The sequence below is a fragment of the Podarcis pityusensis genome (assembly GCF_964106645.2).
Source record: "Podarcis pityusensis genome assembly, chromosome: 3".
Taxonomy (NCBI): domain Eukaryota; kingdom Metazoa; phylum Chordata; class Lepidosauria; order Squamata; family Lacertidae; genus Podarcis; species Podarcis pityusensis.
The window spans coordinates 90,166,294-90,190,535 of NC_138026.1; the positions used below are offsets into that span (position 1 = coordinate 90,166,294).

General features: G+C 45.4%; 1 long non-coding RNA gene across 1 annotated transcript; it reads left to right on the top strand.

Annotated features, from left to right (window-relative positions):
• The first annotated feature begins 2,269 nt into the window (after positions 1-2,269).
• LOC308474793 lies at positions 2,270-23,426 on the top strand. The gene is made up of 3 exons (XR_013984968.1): positions 2,270-2,540; positions 12,137-12,203; positions 23,346-23,426. It is a non-coding gene; the product is annotated as an uncharacterized lncRNA (long non-coding RNA).
• The last annotated feature ends 816 nt before the right edge of the window (positions 23,427-24,242 follow it).

Consider the following 24,242-nt stretch of genomic DNA (forward strand, 5'->3'; position numbering starts at 1 on the left):
ACACACAATTTTTCACAATCAAAACTTCATTTTGTATCTCTCTTTTTCCAGGGCCAAGAGATTCAAGACCCTCTCTACTCTCTGTCTTGAATAATCCTGTAAAATGTGGTTTACTTTTACTGGGTACATTTAACTGGAAATAATTCCCACTGAAATCAGTGGAACTTTCTTCTGGGTAACCAGGAACAACAGTGATTTGTTAGCCAATGATACAGAAATTCAAGGAACCACTTGCATCTCCCAAGATAAAATAAACATCTAGAACCAGAGCAGTCCACAGCCCAACTGCTTCTTAGTAGACTAACCAAAGTGCTTTGGAACCAAACTAGATGCTTTTTAGACCATGGTGATAATGATTACTCATTTATTATTTTCTACAAGAGGGAGAAGGCAGCTTCCTGGTCAAAGGAAGGAAGAACTTTGCCTTCGATAACAACCCTTTATGCCACTATGTGAGGATCAAGGTTCCCAAATAGAGTACTGCAGAGCCTTATGCCCATCAGCCTGCAGTACAATATTTTTGCACTGGACACCACAAGGCCAAGCAACTAAGGGAGAAGAGGAATTTAGACAAGCACAACAGGCATGTAGTTTCCATGCAACTCTTTCAGTTCCATTCAGAAATACACACCCTTTCCTGCAGTGGTGACTGGTTATTTTAAGATCTGTGCAGAAATTTCAGGGCAGATTACAAACTCTTTCCAGTGGATTCTTGTGATAAGCTACATAACTTCTCTACAAGAAGTAGAGTCGACTTTAGAGGCAGCAGCAGAATACCTCCTAGAGGTTTCTGAGATTAGGTTTCCAAATCATCCTAGCCCGAAGGGGTGGGCTCTGGGAAGGCAAAGACACCTCTGCCCCCCCCCCCCCCACTATTTCATTCCTGGTAGAGTTCCCAAACTTTCTCCAGGGACAGATTTGACCCCCCCCCCATCCCGCTAGTAAGGGAGAAGCCCTGCATCTTGTCCGGATGCAGAAGTCGCTAAGCAGCTGCTCACCTCTGGTGGCCATCTGCAAGAACAGACGGGGCTGGGAGGCTCTGATCGCCGCTGATAAACTGCCTTCTCTGCCCTGGAAGGACGCCTTCCTCTCGGGCATCAGCCGGATCCTCAGCCTGCCTTCTCCAGAGCGGATCCACCAGCTGAATTCCTCGGTCAGGGTGAACTCGATCTGGCGTGCCTCTGCCTGGGCTCCTTCCCCGGCAGGATGCCACGCGCAGTCCTCCCGCAGGTTGGCTTCTCCCACTTCCAGCACCAGCTGCTTGGCGCGGCGCAGCTTCCTCACCGAGCCGCCTTTCAGCACCTTGGACGGGGCTCTGGCGCGGCCAGCAGGCGCCGCCGACCCGCTCCTGGGGAGCCAAGAGCTGACCGCGCGCAGCAGCGGCTGGCAGGCGAGCACCAGGCTGCAGCGCGCCTTGAACCCGCCCAAGGGTTCCCCGCCGCCCAGCACCAGCTCCCGCAGGTAGGTCCGAAACAGAGAAGGCACGATGAAATCCATGGCCAGGCTTTTCCTCTGCTGCCGGGAGAAACTCGGCGCATCCCGCTGCGGCGGGCGGGAGCCCGGAGGGGAGCTCCCCGCTTCCCGGGGCACCGCTTGGGCGGCCAAGGCGGCCAGAACGGCCAGAAAGAAGAACCGCGGCAGACCGGCGGCGTTCATCTTGCCATGGAATGGAGCGGGCGGGGAAGAGGCGAGAGTCCGAAAAGTAAGCTTCCTCCCGCTTCAGGCACCAGCGGGAACCAACTGGCCGCTGAGGCGGATCCTCCTGAAGCGGAGCCACCAGCAGCACACGAGGCGGATTCGCGCTCCAATCACCGCCGCCACCAGACGCGCCCGAGACGGTCTAAACGTCCCGCCACATCCTTGTGGCAGCCTCTTCCCTGAAGAGGCAGGAGGAAGGTGGAGGCGGGGGCGCTTGCCTCGACCTCGCGCCCAGCCGCTTGCAGGCGGCGACAGGAACGCGCGCGCGCGCCCCTGACCGCCGGAGATTCGTTTTTGTTTTTGAAACAAGGGAACGGACCGCGCGTTTTCCCTCGCGCTTCGCCAAGTCTGTGGCCAAACGCCGCCGTCCGCTTGGTGTCTGGGGGGGGGGGGGCGGAACCTTCCCCTCGGCGGGTTCCTGGGGGCCAAAGAACCACTTCTCTCCGGATTCCTCGCGCCTCTGCGCACAGCTTTGAGAGTTGCAAGGGGGCGGCGCGCAGCGTCTCTTCAAGTCCCGCGTCGTCCAGACGTCTCGGGAAGCGACGGGGCCCCCGCTTCTGGCCCGCTGGCGTGACTCTCCCAGGCCCCGGCGAGCGCTCTCCTTTCCCTCCTCGCCGGGTTCTCTGGCGCAGGCTCCTTGCCCGGAGGTTCCCCCGAGTCGTTTGGCCCCGAGTCGCCCGGAACAGGCACTGAGCTCCCTTCGCAGCCTGGGCTCTTCTTCTTCGACTTCCCTGCGCCCTGGCAGGTGACGGAGGAGCTCCTTTTTGGCGGGAACAGCGGGCCTTTCGAATTACCTCAGGACTCGCCGTCGCTTTCTTCAGACTGGCCGGTCGCCGTGGCAGGTGAGACGCTCATTCTCTCCCCGTTGCCCACCCGCCCGCCCTTCCTTCTCTCGCTGCTTTTTCTGAAGGGAAGAGCGTGGTGGTTTCGCGGTTTCGCTTCCAGCCGGAAAGGCAACTGCTACTTCTACTATTGCCGCCGCCGCCGCTGCTAGTAGTCGAGACTCCTACTCCACGTTTGCTTGGCGCTTCAGCCTCGCTCTCTTCTATCTGCGGGCACCACCGCTGCGAAGATTTTTCACAGGCTCCAACTACCCGCCACAACCCTGGCATTACCCTGTGAGCGCTGACATCACGCACGAGCGCGGCTGCTGGCAGCCAATGGCCATTTCGGAGGAATTCATTATGCAAATGAACAGAGGTAGTGGGAGGGAGGCGCGAGCTGGAGAACAGCCGGCCATTGAGAAAAGCAATGAGATATACGCTCGCTCGCTCGCTCTCGTTCTCCTCTCATTCGCTCTCTCTCTCTCCCTCGTTCATTTCGCTGATGGCAGAACAGGCTGGCTGTTTTAGGCAAATGAGAGAGCCCTGCCTTGAAGGGAAATTTGCAATTGTGCACTTTCCCTAATTATGCATTAAAAGATTAAGCGGATCAAGCGAAAGAAAAAAGAGGGGAACAAGTCCCTATGAAATAGGATGTGCATAGGAGGGCTTTAACTCAAGGCTTCTCTTGGTGCCCTAACAAGATATAAATCACCGTCTTCTATAGAACACAGATGAGGGAATAAAGAAGACTGTGAGGTCTAGTGTACTGGCACAGCATTGTATTATTAACTATCTCACAAACAGAGGCAGTGAGCAGACCTGCTGCTAAGTAGTGGTGGAGGTGAGCACATGCACTTCAGAATGTGTCACACCAATGTAAGGCAAGTCTAGATCATGCCAAATGTGGCCCTGAGCTCATTTTCCCCACTCGCAGGGCAGGGGACACCAAACTCTTGAGACCTGAGGGCACATTTTAAATTGTATTTGTTTATTAGATTTATATACCACCCTTCAGCATAAGATCTCAGGGTGGTTCACAGAATAAAATACAGGATAAAAACAAGTAAATAAGTAAAGCAAAACGGGGGACGGGACCCTTCCTACAAACACATTTAAAAGGCCTGGTTGAAGAGGAACATTTGCGCCTGGTGCCTACAAATATTTTATGAAGGTGCTGGGGGAGAGCATTCTACAAATGGGGAGCCACTACAGATGGAAGATTCAGGGCCAACAAGAAGAAATACTTCATTGCACCACATATAGTGGAACTTGCAACGAAAGGATGCAGTGAAGCCACCAACTTAGATGGCTTCAAAACGTTGTTTAAATAGATCAAAATTAGCTCTAGAGGCCCAGGGATCAATCATACTTTGGACTGATCCAACAGAGTGCTTCTAATGAATGTTCTTCAGTGCTATTCTCTAGAGACCATTTGCTTTTGTGATCTTCTGTGAGCATTCAAGAAGACTGGGGTCAAAGCCAAAGGCACTTAACCCATCACTAGCCCTGAGCTGAGCTTGAGTTCTTGTAGCTCAGTGGTAGAGCATCCACATTTCATTTAGGAGGGCCCTGGTTCAATCCCCAGCATTTCCAAGTAGGGCTAGGAATGTCCTGAAACTCTGGAGAGCCACTGAGAATCAGGAGAGACAATACTGAGCTACGTGGGCCAATGGTCTGATTTGGTTTAAGACAGCTCCCAGTGATCCTTTCTTTTAAAAAACCAACCCCACAGAATCTAAATTTGATGCAGTCCAGTCTCCTATGAATGTCTCCTGGGAAACAGGGCTGTCTCTACCATAGACACAGCTGCCTGGGTCCCCAGGATGTAGAATTTAGGGAGCACCCGTTATGCTGGAAGCATCCAGGGCTCTTCACTCCTTCTGATATGGCCAGCTCTCCACGCAATTTGTGGCGTGCCTCAAGCCACTGACAGCACAAGAGGTTCTGTAGCACATGCTCAACACAAGCTCTCACTTAACTCTATACTAAAGTGCAAACAACAAACAAAACCACTTGCACCAGCCTTGTAAGCCAATGAGTTCAATAAGGCTATCTCAGAGAATCCTTGGAATAAATTACTTGTATGGTTTCATACAAGTCTTTTCCAAGAAAGGAATAAAATAAGTGCAGGTGGTCCGCCCACTCCCACCAAACTGCCTGTGAGGCTCGCTGACCTTCATTCCAACCCAATAAAACTCCCCTTCCTGCCCACTTCTGGTGACAGAGAATGGGAGGAACTAAGGAAAAGTACTGATCTCCCATGCCTTGCCCCCTTCTTTACCCCTTCAAGCCACTACACTCTATACCAGGTGCAACTAATCTGGGGAATGCAAATTTCCCATGGACTACTAACATCCATGGTTGTCTTTGGGTCTTGTTCTTGGCACACTTCTTCTTGGGTGCTGCAGGAGAAAATACCCTTCTGTTCTTTTCTCTCTCAGTGCCACCAGAACATTAGCAGGTCCTTGCTAAGTGGTAGGCTGGAGGATTTTTGGTAGGTGAGATATAGCAGGAGTTCAGTTGGGAGGAGAAAAGCATTTGTATTATTTTCTTTTGCTTGGATAAAAATTTGAGACCAGCATTACATGCCCCTACAATGGCATGTAACAGAAAACATAAGTTTTCACTAGTTACAAAAAGGAAAAAGGAAAGAAAACGATTGAACCTCTACACTTGCATTTAAAGCTTTCTATTGAGCAAAACTTTCCTGACCTTTCCCCTTTGCAAAAACTAGTTGATCTAATCGAATCTCACAGGGCTGATGCCTGAGACTACCAGATCACTATTAGGTTTAAAATTCTGAACTTCTGGAAAAATTCTGCCTATGACTTGTGTGCACACATCCGTTTTCTCTTCACCCAGTGTACTCCCACTGTTGGTTTGGGAAGCAGTGTACAAACAGCATTAGCCACAATCCACACCTATCCTGCCATTTCTATGAAATACAGTGTTTTGATCCCACCCACCCACCCACCCCAGCCCACCGCCCAAACAGCTTCAGTCCAAATTGGGGAAAAGAATAACCTAGCTACAAAAAAAGCTGGTGGTTGTGCACACAGCCTAAATCTGTTTGAAAGACCGAAGTGTAATTTTTCCCCACCTCCGTTTGGCAGAGGGTTTCATGGAAGGTCACGTATGTCTGACTTTTCCTGCCAGGTGAAGATTAATAGCCTCTGCACTGGGGTGATTTTCACACTAACATGTATTTATTCCTTCGACTTTATAAAAAATAAAAAGGTGAACATCATTTGTAAAGCATTTCCAGTGTAGGAGGTACAATGCAAGTGTTATTTCCAACCTTTGGAGAAGGTTGCCCAACTAGCTAGTCAAACACCTGGTGAGCAGCATCAACATCCAGCTTTCTGTTTCATTTAAGAAAGAAAATAAAAGATGAGGGCTTTACAAGTAAATGCCTTTTACCACTGAGGCATTGCCATAACCACCAGCCACCTTTGAAGGCAACAGTTTTCTAGATAAGCCATGAACCCTGATCTAGAAAACTGTTGCCTTCAAAAGTGGATGGTGGTTATGGCAAGGTCTCAATACTAAAAGGAAGAGCACTCATACTCTGCCTTTCTAGCTTTCTGACATAAGGCTGATCTTTTTCAGGTATCTTTTGGAGTATAATGACTCCTTAACTGACAAACGAATGCTGTTCCTGCTTACTTTGTGTCTTTGGTTTGGCTTCTGCTGCTTTTATTAGTTTGCTGCCTTGGGTTTTATGCAATGGTTTTAATTTCTGCTCTTTTTAGTTATGTACTTTAAGCTGCCTTGGAGATTTTCAATCAAAAGGCAGCATAGATCTGTTTTAATAAACAAACTAAAACATATGCTCAGAGGCAGTATACTTTTCATGTCTAGACAAAAACAATAGAGGTTGCTGAGAAGTTGAGATTTCATCTGACACCAGCTCTGAAAATTGATTCCATCCTTGGGATTGTCAGCATGATTTTTCCTCTTCCTCAATGGGCTCCTGTACCTGTAACACCTGGGTGACATGCAAACATACAGCAACTGTAGGAATTGGGAATTCAGTTTGTGGTAGTTGCTATTGATTAGATGTTTCCTTGTGTATATAGTGCCATTGATGTACACAGTGTATGCATGCTAGTAACAGAGGGAGTAATATGAAATATCAACTTATTTTTTAATGCACACCAACAGCAGCACAAGGTACATGAGTCCTGCTTGTTTGCCCAGAGGTATAATGTGGTAAAAAATGAGATGTGAAAGAGATTGGGGCTGGGAGATTATTATTCAGATTTATTGCAAATGCATTCATATCATAGCATGCTTTCTGGAACCAAACCCTGGCCACCCCTGGCTCAACCTACCAATTTATTTATTAATGATATTTATTCCATTTATATCCTGTCTTTCTTCCATGATGGAAAGGCAAGGCAGTGTACATGGTATTCTTCAGCACTCTCCCAGGCTGGATGACTGCAACAGACTAAATGTGGGGTTGTCCTCAAAAGTGATCCAGAAACTTCAATGAGTCAAAAATGCAATTCAAGTTACTGCCATTTAGAACATACATAACCCCAGTTTTGAAACAGCACCATTGGTTTGTCTCCAGCCCCAATTCAAGGTGCAGCTTGAATTGATCAAAGCAATAAACAACTGAGGTCCAAAATATCTGAAAGATTGGCTCCTTCCCTACAGACCCTCTGATGTATGAACGGGACCCTCTTAGTAGTTCCACCACCCTCAGAAATTTGGGGAGCAGTGGCCCAGAAGAGGGCATTCTCTGCGGCTGCGGCTAAACTGTGAAATTCCCTCCCTACAGGTGCAGCTGGTACCTTCATTATATAGTTTCTCCCATTAGCTGAAGATGCACCTTTTTACCCTGGCCTTTGACACTTGAGATGTGTGTTTTAGGACTCATCTTATTTTCTTGATTATAATTTGTTTTTAACAGTTCTTAATATTGTACCAAGGGACGCGGGTGGCGCTGTGGCTAAAAGCCTCAGCGCCTAGGGCTTGCCGATCGAAAGGTCGGCGGTTCGAATCCCCGCGGCGGGGTGCGCTCCCGTTACTCGGTCCCAGCGCCTGCCAACCTAGCAGTTTGAAAGCACCCCTGGGTGCAAGTAGATAAATAGGGACCGCTTACTGGCGGGAAGGTAAGCGGCGTTTCTGTGTGCTGCGCTGGCTTGCCAGATGTGGCTTTGTTACGCTGGCCACGTGACCCGGAAGTGTCTCCGGACAGCGCTGGCCCCCAGCCTCTTGAGTGAGATGGGCGCACAACCCTAGAGTCTGTCAAGACTGGCCCGTATGGGCAGGGGTACCTTTACCTTTACCTTTAATATTGTACCAGTGTGAGAGAGCCAGTGTGGTGTAGTGGTTAAGAGCGGTAGTCTCGTAATCTGGGGAACCAGGTTTGCGTCTCCGCTCCTCCACTTGCAGCTGCTGGGTGACCTTGGGCTAGTTACACTTCTTTGAAGTCTCTCAGCCCCACTCACCTCACAGAGTGTTTGTTGTGGAGGAGGAAGGGAAAGGAGAATGTTAGCCGCTTTGAGACTCCTTCAGGTAGTGATAAAGCGGGATATCAAATCCAAACTCTTCTTCTACTACTACTACTACTTCTAAATTGTTGTAACCTGCCCTGGGACTTCATACTGAAGGGTGGGTAAGAAATCTAAAGAGCAACAACCACAGCCTATTGAGTTTTGCACTTCTGCACATACCGAGGACACAGGTGACCGGCGGTAGGAATGCTTATGAATACCAGTTGTTTGAAACCACAGGAGGGGAGAATGCTGCTGTGCTTGGGTTCTGCTTTCAGGTTTCTCACAGTTGTCTAGTTTGCATGAACAGGATGCTGGACTAGATGGGCCATTAACCTGATCCAGCGGACTCTTCTTAGTTTTCATTACAACCCACAGTCTGCTGTTTGCTTAAAAAAAACACCCAACAACCTGAAATGCTGGTACCAAAAGCCTCAAAAGCTTTCTAATCTATCCAATCCCTTTTTAATTATTCCTTTAAAAAAACATTTTAACTCCCCAAGAGATAAGACATTTGAAAAATTAAATAACACCATAACAACACCGACAACTCCCCCCATAGATATTCATGTTTATTACATATCCAGATGGCACACCTGTGAACAGTGATTATCTTCCAATTGCATTTTTTGTTCAGTGCCTTAGGGTTGTAGTCCTACTCAGGGTACACCCACTGAAGTTAACAGACATGACTAATTACAGGTAGGTAGCCGTGGTGGTCTGCCGTAATCGAAACAAGATAAAAAAATTCCTTCCAGTAGCACCTTAGAGACCAACTAAGATTGTTATTGGTATGAGCTTTCGTGTGCATGCATGGTATCTGAAGAAGTGTGCATGCACACGAAAGCTCATACCAATAGCAAACTTAGTTGGTCTCTAAGGTGCTACTGGAAGGAATTTTTTTATTTTGTTTAGACATGACTAACTTAGGTTCATTATTTCAGTTCATTTACTCTGAAAAGAACTTAGCTAGAGCCAACCCTTAGTAGTTCTAAGGGACTTAAAAACAGCCACCTACAATTATACACACAATATAATACTTCTTTTTAAAAGTTCATGACGGAATGGAGCGGATATGATCCCTCATTCATGAGTAGCTAAATTATTTACTTACATAAACCACACTGAGCATCATTTGAGCGAAAGTTGTGCCACAAATTTTACAATTCAATTAACACATGAATTATAGTTTTGGGCAATGCTGGCAACACCATATCAGTAATGGTATCCAATAACTGAGGCAGAACCAAGACACAAAACGCTTTATTTTAAAAGTATAAAAGATAACAACAGCAAGAGGATTGAGCACCTGGGTCTGAGCTGCCCCGCATTGCTACTTCCTTTCATAGTAGGGGGTAAGGGGCCTATGGCCCTCCAGATACTGGACTCCAACTTGAATCAACCTCAGCCAGAATAGCAACTAGCCAGAGATCATTGGAGTTGGTGCTCAGTAATATCTGGAGTTTATAGTCCCATCTGTCATAAAGGTATACTACCTACAAAATGTCTACTTCAGTAGTAGTCCTGACACCATCACCTAGCATGGCCAGTAAATTCTGAGGCTCAAAGACTCCAGTGGGCCCACTGACACCTTTGATGTGTCCACATTCCCTGCCCCCTTTTGTCTGAGTCTTGGGATTCAGCTATACAGCTGCAAATAAAATGTTTTAAGTGTGTTATAAAGTGTAATATACAAATGTGACACTAGATGGCAACAGTGAGCTATGGCAAAATCGATGTGTTTTTCAAAACCTTTTTTTTAAAAAAAGCATTTTCACAGTGTTTTTTCAATATGTGTGTACATTCCACCTTGGAGTATTTGGTGCAACTTATCCTTCCGCACAGACCAACACAACACTGTCAGTGGTGCCATGATGATCTGCTACTAGTCCAATTTTGCAGACCTGGGGATCCAGCAGAAATGGCAGAATTCACATGACTGTAAGGTCTTCAACACACAAGTTGTAGTGCTAGCTGTAGGAAAACTCAGATTATAGTTTTAGCATATAATTATGTTATGGAACACTGTGCAGGGAGACATGTGTCAGGAGCTGGAGTTAAGAGCAGGTCAGCAATAAAAAAACACTGGTGTAGGTAAAATTAACTCTTTAGTCAAGGAAACCAAAACTATGCAGGCCTACTGATCCCAGCAACTCTTCCCGGTAGACCTTTCCCCAGTGAGGCAGTTGCAAGGCTCCTCCCCCAGGTCCTTCCCAAGCAATCTTAGACTTCTTCACTGTGTCTGTCTTTGCTCCTCCCTCTTCATACGTCCTCTGGTTCTGGGATACCAGGTGGGAGGGGAGTTGGGCACAGCAGGAGGGAGAGACTCCCTGGTTTATTCAGCAGCCTGCCTCATCTCTCCTCTCCTGCCTCTGAGTCTGGACTGCTCTGTGCCACAGCCTGCTCTCTGCCATAGCATCTTCCTGCTCACTAAACGCAGTTGCCTCTCCTGCTTCTGACACCTCCCTTCTCTCCTCCTCCTCCTCCTCCCCTCAGGATGCTCCCTTTTCTCCCCCTGACCACACATTGTCATCCCACCAACAATCCCCTGGCTCTGAGCCTTCTTACTCTGGGAGTTCCCTTGGGGGTTCCCCAGCTGGTGCCTCCCACCACTCCTCTGTATCCAGCTAGTCCATGACAACATGACACTTTGAGCAAGGGAATTATATTCATCTTATCATGGGGTCTGGGTTAAGTCTACATCACTTGAAGTAGTGCTGTTCTCATCAAAGTAGAACCATCCTTGGGCACACGTGCTCTTAGTGGCCACAATGGGGAAATATAGACTTACTACTTACTGTGTAATATAAGCAAATTATGAATTATTCTGTCTGTGTAGTTCCCATGAAATCATTGGGACTACACTGCTAGATGTGTGAGGGAATTGTTCCCTAAAGAATTGGCACTACATTAATTGAAGACAATGACACCGTTGCCTTTAACCTTAATGGTTCAGAATCCGAATAAACTTAAGCAGTGCAATTACACTGTGGATGAGAACTAATTGCCTCCTGGTGCTGGTGCTGCCGATTTAAATAAATTAATGCCCCTTAGTATGTGTATTTTTTTACCATGCAGGTATGCTGACTACATAGCAATTCCAGCGACATTACTCTGTTGTGTACATTACCATATCATTATGGAAAATTAGCAGTAATTACAAGTGTACAAACACAAATCAATTTTTGTTTTTATGCAACTATGCATTACGCTGAATATATGGTATAATTACAGCCAGCACATCCGAATGTATATCCAAGCATTTTTTATCTCCCTATGTTATAAAAAATAGAATGCTCATATTATTATAACGACACATCATGTAGCATTAATATATATATTGGACAAGATTGTAAAAGTTTATAGGACAAGGCTCCTACCAGCACATGCACACGCACGCACACTCTACAATATTATACTATATACACTTGCATTACCTTTTGTTTTTGTATTGTACATTGCCTTGTGCACTTTTTGTGGAATTATTATTATTATTGTTATTATTATTATTATTCCAACAGAATGGTAGCTCATAAAAACAATATAAGAACACAAAACAGACCCAAGTCTGGAACCAGGTACAGGCAGTCTGTATCTGCTCAAAGAGAATACTCTTTTTATTTTGCATGCTTCACAGTTGTGCCATGCATTGTTCCCTGCTGTGCTGCTTTTTTCCCAGAGCAGTAGGTGCAACTGCAATGTGAAGCGCCTCCTGCAATATATAGCCCTGAACCAATGAGTCAGGCTGCCCTGTCTCAGTTCTGCATCCTACAAGTGTTCAATGTGCCACTTTGTCTGCTTGCAGCCTGGGGGTCAGATCTACTATAACTCCCCTATTATAACCTTTCAGCTTCACAGACTTTCAGGCTCAATACAAGGTGCTGGTTTACTTGTCCCAAACAGTTGTTGACTAGATTATCTGAAGGATAAACTACATGAACCTACTTGTATGCTAAGATCATTGGGAAAAACCCTGTTGCCCAGCTCTTTACCTTGGAAAGCGCAAAAGTTGGGGGAGCGTGATTAGGCTTTTATCAGTGGTGGCTCCCAAACTGTGGAACCTTGTATCCAGGAGACTCAGCTTGCACCATATATTTTCATTTTCAGATGGAGAGTAAAAACCATTCCAATTACAGTCTAATGCTATACATGTCTATCCGAAGTAAGCTTCCAGGTAAGTGCTGTTTTGCTGGGTAATTTATGTATATATTTTATGTGGGGGGGGGGAGCATTACAGGTAATAGAACAAGTGATATTTTACAAGGTTATTTTGTGTAGCTGTACTCTGGGAACCCTTGAGGTCAACAATTCTTATAAATATATAAATTAAATCCCCAATGGTAACTTAATGTCCAGTCTTCTCAAACATCTTTACTGCTGCTTCTACTTCTCACTAGAAAGGTTCCATCTTCTCCAGTACACAAATGACCCATTCAACTCAGTGGTGCCACCAGAGCAGCAGAAGAAGAAGAGTTTGGATCTGATATCCCGCTTTATCACTACCCGAAGGAGTCTCAAAGTGGCTAACAGTCTCCTTTCCCTTCCTCCCCCACAACAAACACTCTGTGAGGTGAGTGGGGCTGAGAGACTTCAAAGAAGTGTGACTGGCCCAAGGTCACCCAGCAGCTGCATGTGGAGGAGCGGAGACACGAACCCGGTTCCCCAGATTATGAGTCTATCGCTCTTAACCACTACACCACACTGGCTCTCGCAGGGCATCTGGGCAAAAGTCTGGGTCTCCACTAAAGCAGAATGAGCAGGACAGCCTCCATATTTTGAAGTAAGTAAAGTAATACACATGGCCATATAAAGAACCTTTGTCTTTTAAGACCCTTAATTTAGGGTGAGCCACAGCTCAGTGGGAGAGAATTTTCCTTGCATACCTAAAGTCCCATGTTCAATCCAGGTATGGCTGGAAGAGACCCCTGTTTGTCATCCTGGAGAGCCACTGCAAGCCAGAGTGGACAGAACTCAACTAGATGGAACAATGGTCTGACTTCATATAAGGCAGCCTCCTATGTTCCTATGCTCCCGAGTCTAAAATTACCTAACTGCATCATTTGACTTTCACCCATTTGGCTCCTCTCAGAGACATCCTTTAAGGAGGGCTGGGGATGGGCATATTTCAGACTATATGTCTTTATTTCTGAGTCAAACAGCTGTATCTATCTTAGCTTTCTGGTTATAACAAACAAGAGATAGAGAGATGCTAGAATTATTTCATATTTTATGTAAAGTACCTTAAACAATAGGTAGGTAGGTATTGGTATTCAAAAGTAAGCACAACAAAGAGCCTTAAGGTATTGAGCCCTTTGGCCTTGTTTTCTGGAAAACCAGTGTGGTGTTGTGGTTAGTGTGTCAGCCTAGCACCTGGGAGACAAGGGTTCAAATACCCACTGGGTGACCTTGGGCCAGTTACTGTCTCTCAATCTAATATACCTCACAGGCTTGTTGTAGGGATTATATTGTTGTTGTTGTTGTTGTTGTTGTTGTTATTATTATTATTATTATTATTATTAATATACTGCCCTATACCCGGGGTCTCAGGGGGAGGACAATGCATTGCACCTTGAGCTCCTTGGAGGGAAAAGGTGGAATATATATGCAATAAATAAATAAAAGCTTTCCCTCCGTTGGGTTTCTTTTACCTCTCCATAGAAATATGAAAGAACACTCTGGGGATTCCCTAGTATATGTGGCCACCCACCCTTCTTTCCCCTGCACACATCCCTGCTGCCGTCTCTGTGGGTCAATTATTTGTTCACTTTTCTAGCTGGATTAAAAAAGGTGCCCTTTCTTGACCCATCTAAAATTCACAGGCATAGCACAACAGCCAAAAACAAATTATACTTCTTCCGCACAACCCCCAAACAGCCCCCAAATGGCAAATACTCAAATATTTTCCATAGTTACTTTGGACGTGTAAAACAGTGAAAACAATCTCTCACTCTCTTTTTTTATTTTCCTCTTGACCCAAGAGCCCTCTTTGCAAAATAGAAGAACAATAAGTTACGGACTTAGCTATGGCCCACTACTCATGGTATTCTCTGTCCTGCAATACTAAAGCAAACCAGTGTCTGCTTTCATGGGGATCAAGAGTTCATTGCCCAGATTGCTTCTGCACCAAATTCTTTAGGACTACTCCCTTGCTCATGCAAAGCGTTTTCTTTTCTAGTCAGCCTCTTACAAAAATGACATTTATTGGAGAGAATGAATTGGTGGGAACGGCAAGAAATTATTTTGAGTATTCTCTTTGAGGAACTGATTACAAGATGTTTGGCTGCTCGGTCAAATCTGATTTGCATCTATTAAAAGCAGCACTGGGGGGCTTCCTTTATGAGTTTCATTAATCTCTATTTCCAGATGTATTTCCGATGCATGGAACATCATAGTCCTTGTTTTTGTGGGATAACCAGCCTCATATAACCTACAGGCTTTAATTAATGCATGAAGGAGTTAATGCCATAGAGAAAGCTGTCCCATCAGGCTTAGCTAGGCCATTCCCCCTCACCTTGACTTGAGGGCAATCAAGTTTTTGTCCTTTGGTCTACCATGTGAACACCAGCAAAGCCATCCTTGTGTTTGTATAGCAACACAAAGCTATTCTTGTGTTGCTATACAAATAATTTAGGAACACTTTAACAACTTTGGAATTAACCTAAGTCTTACCGCCTGTGTTTTCTGAATGCCATATAGAAAAGCACATGAATCTGACCTTTGAAAAGTTTGTAAGTAAACCATTTTTAACGTACCAAAGATGTAGTCTTCTTCTATGCTAGGGAAAGTGGAAAACTTTGGAAGGAACTCGCAAGGGCATATTTTAAAGGTTTAAACAGCCTACGCTTTGCTTTACTGCATTTTTTTGTGATTTAAAATCTCTGCTGGGGTTCTCTCACCCAAGAGTACCAGCACCAAACCTGGATCTTGGCATCCATGGAATTTTTATACCTAAATTTTTCATTGCCAACCAACAGTTTTTAGTAATGGTCTGTTGTAGAAGGAGAAGCAGGAGAGCAAAAACTCAAGGTTGCATTTGTATTTAATGGCTTGTGGGTGCAAAGAGTAGGAAAATCTGTGAGGGGTATTGCTCTCTTAGACAGTTATTTCTTTCCCCATGCAACCACTTTGTCTTGGAATATGATTTTGTTGATGTTGTTGTTAATAATGCTACAATCTGGACCTCAATTGCTGCCTTAGCCACTGATGCACATTTGCTTTAAATGTTTTGGGGACATTCACTGTGCATACTTGGAGCCATGAAATAATACAGGTTCTCCAGGCAGAAAAAGCAAGCTAAGTAAGCCAAAGTATGATAAAAACTGCATTATGCCAAAATTCATATGTGGTCTGATTTTCAGTGTGAAAGTTGCTGGGGCTTAGCAAAAAATCAGAGACTCCTTTCCACTTTCAATGCATGTTATTGCACCTGTTCACAGCTCCCATCAACTGCTTCTTCAGCACCATTCTCCCCCACTTGAGGTATAATCCCAGCCAATCAAGGACTAAATGGTGGACCTGACAATGTCACAGTGCCATATAACAATCAGATTAGGCTTTCTGATAAGCTCTCTGAGGGCAAATAAAATCCTTCCATGGCTTTAATTCTAAATGGAGAGGGAAAGGGGGTGCATGTCTCTTGCATAGGTAATCAGGCCATTGTCCTGTGTCTTGCCAAGCTGGGCCTCCATTATCTGCAAGCACTGTGTGCCAAGACTTTAACCCTAAGCACTAATCATACATACATACTGTGTCACTAGTTGAGTCAGAATGTGGGTTGCACATTCAGACATCCATGTCACCTATACACACTGTATTCAGGAGTTCATTCAAATGTGCATCCTCACTGAAGTATGTGACTGGATTAGGGTAAGAGGAGCATTTTTTCTTTCCTTGACACTTCCCTTTGTGAATAATTCCATACCCTTTTCACAAAAGGGTGCAAAAATGGATGAAAAGGAAGGGCATGTTTCATATGTGTAAATGTTCATGAAATAGACTTTCCATATTGGCTCAGCCAAAAGTAAGCTGTAAAACTGGGATAAGAATACAGTTGATCATTGACCATGTAGGTAAAGGTAAATGACCCCTGGACAGTAAGTCCAGTCAAAGGCAACTATGGGGTGCAGCACTCATTTTGCTTCAGGCAAAGGACCTCTGGATGGTTAAGTCCAGTCCAATTTGCCTGGGTCATCATATCTGTCAGCACACTCTGAGTCAGTCATGTGTGTGTGAGCACCCTAGCTGTTCTCTGTCCCTCTCTTCTCCCCAGTCCTGTCTAAAAATATATGTGATAAAGGGAAACATCCTGAGAACTGCAGCAAAACTTATTTGACCTTATTGTGACAGATAGGTCACATCTGCACCTTACGTTTAAAGCATATTTAAACACATGTCTTCTTCCAAAGAATCCTGGGAACTGTAGCTTACCCCTCGCAGATCTACAATTACTAGCACCCTTAACAAACTTGAGTTCCCAGTATTCTTTGGGAGGTGGCATGTGCCCGAAATGTGCTTTGAATGTGTGGTGTGACTGTATGTTGCGTTGGTGTGGTAAACAATGAAGGTAAGAGCAAAGAGTGGCTCTGACACTCCTCCGTGGTGTCACAGAAAAGCACTGAATGAGAATGCTGTGAGAATATGAAAACTTGCACGTAATTGGAAGGAAATGTAGATGGTCCTACTCAATGACAGCTCTAGGATTTGGGGTGCAGTCCAGGTTTTACCCCAGAAGCTGGGAGAAGCAGGGCATGAAAACCAATGATTATATTGCCTGACTTCCTGCAGAGTGAGAATGACGAGACCATTGGGGCAGTAGGCCATTTGCCTGGCTCAACATTGCCACCCTCTGGACCCAGCTTTGCTTCTACAACTGCAAATGAAGAAAAAAAACTATATGGGTTAGCATTGAAGAGGAGGCATCATGACAAAGACAAGATGCAACTTCATTTCATATTATAGCACAGAATGGAGAAACTTATTCAGTCCAACTTATTCACTCATCCAGGCCTTCTGGGTTTATCCTTTTGAGGGCCACATGCCAGTGATTGGTAGGGCCAGAGGCAAAAGTGGGTGGAGCAGCAAATGTTGAGTTTTACTTTTGCACAGTAGACTCACTTACTCACTCACTCACTCACTCACTCACGCACACACCTTTATCCTATATCCAGACAAACAAGAAGAATTAGCAGAGTTCAAGGATGCATTCCAGCTAAGCAAAAATGTTCAATATATGCAGTAGGGCCAAGGAGGGGTTGGGTGCTGAGAGAATTCTGAAGACTAGGTAGAGAGGTGTGGAAGTCTATCTCTCACCTTCAGGCTCAAGGTTTCCCATAGCTGGGAAAAACACTGACAGAATGTTGTAACTGGGTTGCTGAGATACAGTGGTGCCCCGCAAGACGAATGCCTCGCAAGACGGAAAACCCGCAAGACGAAAGGGTTTTCTGTTTTGGAGGCGCTTCGCAAGACGAATTTCCCTATGGGCTTGCATCGCAAGACGAAAGCCCATAGGGAAATGCTGGCGGTCGGGAGCAAAGACTTTCGCCCACAGCCGGCCTTCAGAAGAGGACCTCTTCTGAAGGCCGGCGGGGGGCAAAAGTCTTTGCTCCCCCCCGCCTGCCTTCCCCCCGCCTGCCCCGGGCGATCTTAAAATGCTGGCGGGCGGGAGCGAAGCGTTCGCTGCCGACCCCCAGCATTTTAAAATCTCCCCCTGTCCCGGGGAGATTTTAAAATGCTGGGGGTCGGCAGCGAAGCGTTCGCTGCCGACCCCCAGCATTTTAAAATCTCCCCGGGACAGCAGAGAAGTCTCTGCTGTCCCGGGGAGATTTTAAAATGCTGGGGGTCGGCAGCGAACGCTTCGCTCCCGACCCCCAGCATTTTAAAACGCTGTTCCGAAGCGGGGCGGGGGGCGGGAACACCTGCCCCAGCCGCCCCACTTCGGAACGCTGTTCCGAAGCGGGGCGGGGGGCGGGAACACCTTCTGAAGGCGGGCGGGGGGCGAAAGTCTTTGTCCCCCCTGCCTGCCTTCCCAGGGGCTTTTAAATCGCCCCGGACAGCGGAGAAGTCCTCCGCTGTCCGGGGCGATTTTAAAATGCCGCCCGCCAGCATTTTAAGATCGCCCGGACAGCGGAGAAGTCCTCCGCTGTCCTGGGGTTTTTTAAAATGCTGGGGGTGGGAAGAAAAGCCCTTGTCCCCCCCCCCCCCAGCCTTCAGAAGGCGGTTTCCCTAGGAATGCATTGATTGATTTTCAATGCATTCCTATGGGAAACCGTGCATCGCAAGACGAAAAACTCGCAAGACGAAGAGACTTGCGGAACGAATTAATTTCGTCTTGCGAGGCACCACTGTATTGCCAGTGGGTCTCTGACAACAGTTTTCTTTGCAACTTGTTGGAATTTTTCTGGAAAGGGTAAATTCAGATGAAATGGCATTTTTACGACAATGCCATGATGCGGACACGGCAAAGAGCTCACATGCTTAAAGAGCACAGATCTGAAGGAGCGTCTCCACCCCCATCGTTCTGCCCGGACGCTGAGGTCCAGCGCCGAGGGCCTTCTGGCGGTTCCCTCATTGCGAGAAGCAAAGCTACAGGGAACCAGGCAGAGGCCCTTCTCGGTAGTGGCGCCCGCCCTGTGGAACGCCCTCCCATCAGATGTCAAAGCGATAAATAACTACCTGACATTTAGAAGACATCTTAAGGCAGCCCTGTTCAGGGAAGTTTTTAATCTGTGATATTTTACTGTATTTTTGGTTTCTATGGAAGCCGCCCAGAGTAGCTGGGGAAACCCAGCCAGATGGGCGGGGTACAAATAATAAATTATTATTATTATTATTATTATTATTATTATTATTATTATTATCTCACAATAAACACATGTCTAGAAACACCCTCTGTGTGTGAGACAGACAGAACAAGCCCTACAGGGTAATGGGCTTGTTGATGGAGGAGGAGGTGCCTTTCAATAGCAGAGACCACATAAAATGTCAGTTTTAGAAGAGAAGAGGAGGAGTTTGGACTTGATATCCGACCTTCCACTCCCCTTAAGGAGTCTCAAAGCGGCTAACAATCTCCTTTCCCTTCCTCCCCCACAACAAACACTCTGTGAGGTGAGTGAGGATGAGAGACTTCAGAGAAGTGTGACTAGCCCAAGGTCACCCAGCAGCTGCATGTGGAGGAGCGGGGAAGCGAACCCGGTTCACCTGATTACGAGTCCACCACTCTTAACCACTACACTACACCATGCTGGAACAAAGGAACAAAAAACAGCAAGTGTTTCCTTTGGGTAGAGGATGGACAATATAAATGGTTATTATACAAGGAGCCACTATAAAAGGACAGAAAATGTGCTTCTCTGCATACTTATGAATATCATAATACCAAGAGAACATGTACAAAGGATGACAGCTGCAGCACCCTTTCCACCCACAGCCTGCATAGCTAAGATGTAATGCTCCAAGATCAGAAAAGTCATAGGAAGAGCTTACGGAGGAAACACTAAATCAAAGGGGTACATATCTTAGGAAGCCTTGAATCGTAGACCCATTAATAAATAAAGAAGGAGGCAAATTTCAGATTTTGACGAATAATCTCCAGCGGCTGAGCTGCTGAACTATTTATTTGGTTGTTTTAATTATCTTTACTAAGGAAAGTAATAATAAGTGATATGAACAACCAAACTAAGGTAACATTTAGCAAAGTGAATGCTAGTAAGGAAATATGGGGGGGGGGGGGGCAAGATGATAGTTGTGGGATTATATAAGCCCACTTAAGAAAAAGTAATAAATTCATATTCTCTGACACTGGAGTACAGAAGTGAAGGAAAGCAAAAAGAGAACTCTTAAGAGATTCTAGGAAAGGATGGGTGAAGCCTAAGAATAAAATGCAGATTCTTTGTAACTCTACACATTGGCCCCCATAGTAAATAAATGATGAGAGGAACAGCAGTGTATCAGATTGTTGGGCTGCAGTCCTATGCATATTTACCTGGGAGTAAGTTCCATTGGACCAAATGGGAGTTATGTACTTCTGAGTGGACATGTACAGGATAACATTGTTGGTGTCATGAACTACATAATATTTGCAGTGTGATTCAATGCATGTTCAGACATTAGCAAATCCCACCAAGTTCAATTCATCCCTGATATGTGCCTTTAGGATTGCCTTTATATAGGATTATCCATATATATATATATATATATATATATATATATATATATATATATACAGTGGTGCCTCGCAAGACGAAAAGAATCCGTTCCGCGAGTCTCTTCGTCTTGCGGGTTTTTTCGTCTTGCGAAGCAAGCCCATTAGAGGTTTAGCGCTTAGCGCTACAGTATTAGCGGCTTAGCCGGCTTAAAGATCAGCTGATAAGCGGCTTAAGGATCAGCTGATAAGCGGCTTAGCATCAGCTGTTAAGCGGCTTAAAGACCAGCTGATAAGCGGCTTAGCATCAGCTGTTAAGCGGCTTAAAGATCAGCTGATAAGCGGCTTAGCCATCAGCTGTTAAGCGGCTTAAAGATCAGCTGATAAGCGGCTTAGCACCAGCTGTTAAGCGGCTTAAAGATCAGCTGATAAGCGGCTTAGCCATCAGCTGATAAGCGGTTTAGCGGCTTGGGAAAAAGGGGGGGAAAGGAAAAAAACCCCGCAGGAACTCGCAAGACATTTTCGTCTTGCGAAGCAAGCACATAGGAAATTCGTTTTGCGAAGCACCTCCAAAACGGAAAACCCTTTCGTCTAGCGGGTTTTCCGTCTTGCGAGGCATTCGTCTTGCGGGGCACCACTGTATATATATATATATATAGCCTTTATGCAAAAAAGGTTGGGAAAGGTAGTATGGGTGTGAGGTTCTCTTTTTTTACAGTTTTAGTTGTGTTTTTATATATTGCAAGCTGCCCTGGGACATTCTATTAAATGTTGGGTAAGAAATACTGTTGTTGATGATGATGATGATGATGATGATAGTAACAGTAGTAGTAGTAGTAGTAGTAGTAGTAGTGGTAGTAGTAGAGTAGGAAGAGGTTTACAAGCCAGCATCAGATGTCCATGACTGGGCTTAGGAATCAAATTAGAAAAGAGAATGCAATGAGACTGGATGAATTAAATGCCTTAGAGTTAATAGTTTGATTGCAATGTTGATCCCAGAAAATTAGAGGTCCAAAAAAAGCATTTTGATATATATGATTGGATCAGCTTCTGTGGGTGAATGAGACTGCAAGAGCTGAAGGTTAACAAACATCTTGCACAAGCAAATAGAAAGGTAGACCAGAAGCACACTAGACATTTTGCTTGCGGGGTTTCCTTAATTTCATTTTGACGTAGTTCTATTCCTATTTACGTAGCTTGAATTGCCATTTTGAGAGTTCGACCATGGCTCCAGAGCGTGACTAAGAATGGGATGACAAACCTTCTGAGGCGTGTCAGTAATGACACATCCAGCCGTTATCTGAGTTCCCACAGTAGCCATCTCACGAACCTGTTTCATTGCAGTTAGAATGCAATCACCATGAGCAATTAAACAAACAGTCCAATATGAATAAAAGAATTTGTGACCATCAGCCCTAATTCTTCACTCTCTGCAAAACAGGCCTCTGACATGTGCAGACAGTTCAGCCATAGCTGGTCAAAAGGCACCAAATCACTGGTTCAGTCTCCCGCAATCTGGCTAAAGCTGGTATTATTCATGAGGCATATGCTGGGTACAGCTTGGTGTGTCCATTGGCTTTTATGGGTCTTCAGCACAACTAACTCTAGCTAGCTCAGGTCCCAGTTGCTTACCCTTCTACTCCTGCTGCTTCTTTTAAAGATGCCGCATACACAGGTGGCAGAAAGTTGTGGCCAAGGAGAAGCCAGTCACAAACATGGGGAAAGGGTGGAGAGGCAAGAGGACCTGTGCCCTGTAATGGGACATGTGCAGTGCATCAACATACTAAACAGAAGAAGGCTCTGCTGCATCAGCCCAATGGCCCATCTAGCCTAGCATCCTGCTTTCCCAGTGGCCACCCAGACGCTTGTGGAAAACTTGCAAGCAGGACCCAAGCACAAGAGCACTCTCTCCTCCAGTGGCTTCCAGCAACTGGTATTCAGAAGCATTGCTGCCTCTGATCACCTGTGTCCTCAGTATCTGGAGAAGTGCAAACCTTGCATGGCTCTTTAAAACTTGTTTGTAGAGTAGGATCGAGACCTGAATAACAAGGAATTGGCTTCACATGTTTTGACAGTGATCCGGGCCACAACTGCCACGTTTTGGATATCGGAAGCTTCATTTTCAGTTCCTTTTCTGATGATCCCTAGCATGCAATCTGCTTTTTTGCCATAGCTGGGTTCCTTGTTATATCTTGAAAGGAGAGCTGGTGCTATGCAGTGTCATGGGTAGAGGGCGAGTTTTCCCCCTCAACACAACAGTGCTCCCAACTGCATTACTTTGCTTTACCTCATAAAAAAATGAAAAGCACCTCTAATAAATGTGCAATGCTATCCGTAGGCATCACAATTGTTCATGGCCAAATAACAAGTTTAAGGCGCGTTGTAACTGGCAGAGCAGCAATGTGATCATCTGATTGCTCTGTTGTCTAGCCAGATCAATTTTCAATGTGTGTGAGGAGGCAAGTTTCCACTCCTTCACTGCAGGCTGAAAATTAATCTGGCGCCATGAGATGACCACTCTGCTGCATAGCCAGCTGCAAGGCACTTTGGATTCAACATGCTGCCCGTACTGCTGCTCAGCCATGAAAATTGGCCTACATACCCACATCAGATATAGTGAAGTAACAAAGCACTTTTTCATAGTCTCTGATCATGTTAGGAACCTGCTTGCTCTTTGCATACTGCACATTTCATACAGCTCCTCCTCTTATTAACCTGGGGTTTGTTGCTCCTTTCATTCATCACATCATGGTAATTAGTGTTTTCCATTTTGAACAGTGATCCTGCCTCAGAGCAATCTGGCCACTAATGTGGCACAATTAGTCTCTCGTTCTGTTGGACCAATTACAGATGCTAATGTTACAATTTGACAATGTTTATGTTCTAATTAAGAGTATGGCAGCATAGAAGGCATACCCAGCCTAGCCAAACCCTTGATCCTTTGTTTGGCATTCACACCTTACTCGCAGTTATTTCTATATGCTCCTGGCACTGTATTCGGGAAATAAAAATAGATGGGTCACTGCCTGGCTTGTTTTCAAGCAAATTCATCTCCTCGAGTCCTCAGTAGCCAATGTGATCTTGTGAGGTCGACTTACTGGCCAAGGACTGAGTACACTAGGGATATCAGCAGGACAGAGACTCTAAGTAACTTAATTTAATCCATTTTTAATGCAGAAACTCTCCAGTCGCAGTACCAAAGCACTAAGAAATCACTCTGCAGCAAGTCACTCCATCATAAAAGGTTTTGACCACCGTAGGAAAAACAAAAAAAGAAACAATAACCACATCAGGTCTCAAAATAAATGAAACTGCTATATTTACTTGAATGTAATGCATACCTCTTTTTTTGCCAAATTATGTTGTGAAAATTAGGGTGTGCATTAGATTTGATGGTGCATTAGATTTGCATAAATACAATATCTGTGGGCAAAAATTGTGATTTTGATACATACATCCATAGTCAGATAATGTCCTTGGTGATTAGAGAATAAGACTTGTGTGAGATCTTATTCTTATATAATATGACAATTTATTCCCACCCCTCTCCTCTCTCCACATGCTCCCCATAGAGTTCCCCAGCTCTCTGGAGCAGATGCTGAGGGCGTGTAGGAACTGCAGAGGAGGGGAGAAGAGGGGGAAGGTCCATTGTGCAAGCAGAAATATGTTGTGCATATAGAATGGCAGTGTTGGATACAACCCTATGTTTCTAACTGAGTGTGCATCTGAGAACACTCTCCAGAATCCATCACATGGTTCTGTGGTATACGGTTAGTAGGCATGTCAATTAGAAAGTGTACACAATTTGGTCTGTATACACATTTCTCAGCAGATGTGTGCTGCCAGTGTCGACTGTACAGGTCTTATTTTAGATAGAAATTTGTTGTGGGGGGAGAGAATCTAGGCTTTCTTCCCCTACCCTTCTCCTACCCACCTCCAAACAGGTCAGACTCAGAGCTAACTACACTGACCATATATCTGGCAAGTAGACATACAAAGGACCTTGTGTGCAGCCATACTTGGGCAGCTGTCTTTTCATTGGGTGGATACAATACTTTTTGAACCATGTCTAGT